This window comes from Musa acuminata, unplaced genomic scaffold (genome assembly GCF_036884655.1).
Source record: "Musa acuminata AAA Group cultivar baxijiao unplaced genomic scaffold, Cavendish_Baxijiao_AAA HiC_scaffold_286, whole genome shotgun sequence".
NCBI classification, from domain to species: Eukaryota; Viridiplantae; Streptophyta; class Magnoliopsida; order Zingiberales; family Musaceae; genus Musa; species Musa acuminata.
The window spans coordinates 40001-42500 of NW_027020548.1; positions in this window are offsets into that span (position 1 = coordinate 40001).

The following is a 2500-nucleotide window of genomic DNA, read 5'->3' on the forward strand; positions in this document are numbered from 1 at the left end:
GCTAAGCGAGAGGCAGCACCGTCCCTGCTATACGAAAGCCCCATCCAGCCCTGTGCCACCCGGGGGGTTCCAGGGTGCTGAGATGGCTGACATTTTGCTCCGCTCACGACGGTCACCGCGCGACGCAAGAACAGCCCAAAAACAGGCCAAAACGGCCCAAAAACGGGCCAAAACTGGCCATTTTTGGCTGCGCGAGCGAGCAGCGAGCGGCGGACAGCGAGCGAAGCGAGAGGCATCACCGTCCCTGCTATACGAAAGCCCCATCCAGCCCTGTGCCACCCGGGGGGTTCCAGGGTGCTGAGATGGCTGACATTTTGCTCCGCTCAAGATGGTCACCGCGCAACGCAAAAACAGGCCAAAAACTGGCCAAAACGGGCCAAAACTGGCCATTTTTGGCTGCGCGAGCGAGCGGCGAGCGGCGGACAGCGAGCGAAGCGAGAGGCAGCACCGTCCCTGCTATACGAAAGCCCCATCCAGCCCTGTGCCACCCGGGGGGTTCCAGGGTGCTGAGATGGCTGACATTTTGCTCCGCTCACGACGGTCACCGCGCGACGCAAGAACAGGCCAAAAACTGGCCAAAACGGCCCAAAAACGGGCCAAAACTGGCCATTTTTGGCTGCGCGAGCGAGCGGCGAGCGGCGGACAACGAGCGAAGCGAGAGGCAGCACCATCCCTGCTATACGAAAGCCCCATCCAGCCCTGTGCCACCCGGGGGGTTCCAGGGTGCTGAGATGGCTGACATTTTGCTCCGCTCACGACGGTCACCGCGCGACGCAAGAACAGCCCAAAAACAGGCCAAAACGGCCCAAAAACGGGACAAAACTGGCCATTTTTGGCTGCGCGAGCGAGCGGCGAGCGGCGGACAGCGAGCTAAGCGAGAGGCAGCACCGTCCCTGCTATACGAAAGCCCCATCCAGCCCTGTGCCACCCGGGGGGTTCCAGGGTGCTGAGATGGCTGACATTTTGCTCCGCTCACGACGGTCACCGCGCGACGCAAGAACAGGCCAAAAACAGGCCAAAACGGCCCAAAAACGGGCCAAAACTGGCCATTTTTGGCTGCGTGAGCGAGCAGCGAGCGGCGGACAGCGAGCGAAGCGAGAGGCATCACCGTCCCTGCTATACGAAAGCCCCATCCAGCCCTGTGCCACCCGGGGGGTTCCAGGGTGCTGAGATGGCTGACATTTTGCTCCGCTCAAGATGGTCACCGCGCAACGCAAAAACAGGCCAAAAACTGGCCAAAACGGGCCAAAACTGGCCATTTTTGGCTGCGCGAGCGAGCGGCGAGCGGCGAACAGCGAGCGAAGCGAGAGGCAGCACCGTCCCTGCTATACGAAAGCCCCATCCAGCCCTGTGCCACCCGGGGGGTTCCAGGGTGCTGAGATGGCTGACATTTTGCTCCGCTCACGACGGTCACCGCGCGACGCAAGAACAGGCCAAAAACTGGCCAAAACGGCCCAAAAACGGGCCAAAACTGGCCATTTTTGGCTGCGCGAGCGAGCGGCGAGCGGCGGACAGCGAGCGAAGCGAGAGGCAGCACCGTCCCTGCTATACGAAAGCCCCATCCAGCCCTGTGCCACCCGGGGGGTTCCAGGGTGCTGAGATGGCTGACATTTTGCTCCGCTCACGACGGTCACCGCGCGACGCAAGAACAGCCCAAAAACAGGCCAAAACGGCCCAAAAACGGGACAAAACTGGCCATTTTTGGCTGCGCGAGCGAGCGGCGAGCGGCGGACAGCGAGCGAAGCGAGAGGCAGCACCGTCCCTGCTATACGAAAGCCCCATCCAGCCCTGTGCCACCCGGGGGGTTCCAGGGTGCTGAGATGGCTGACATTTTGCTCCGCTCACGACGGTCACCGCGCGACGCAAGAACAGCCCAAAAACAGGCCAAAACGGCCCAAAAACGGGCCAAAACTGGCCATTTTTGGCTGCGCGAGCGAGCAGCGAGCGGCGGACAGCGAGCGAAGCGAGAGGCATCACCGTCCCTGCTATACGAAAGCCCCATCCAGCCCTGTGCCACCCGGGGGGTTCCAGGGTGCTGAGATGGCTGACATTTTGCTCCGCTCAAGATGGTCACCGCGCAACGCAAAAACAGGCCAAAAACTGGCCAAAACGGGCCAAAACTGGCCATTTTTGGCTGCGCGAGCGAGCGGCGAGCGGCGAACAGCGAGCGAAGCGAGAGGCAGCACCGTCCCTGCTATACGAAAGCCCCATCCAGCCCTGTGCCACCCGGGGGGTTCCAGGGTGCTGAGATGGCTGACATTTTGCTCCGCTCACGACGGTCACCGCGCGACGCAAGAACAGGCCAAAAACTGGCCAAAACGGCCCAAAAACGGGCCAAAACTGGCCATTTTTGGCTGCGCGAGCGAGCGGCGAGCGGCGGACAGCGAGCGAAGCGAGAGGCAGCACCGTCCCTGCTATACGAAAGCCCCATCCAGCCCTGTGCCACCCGGGGGGTTCCAGGGTGCTGAGATGGCTGACATTTTGCTCCGCTCACGACGGT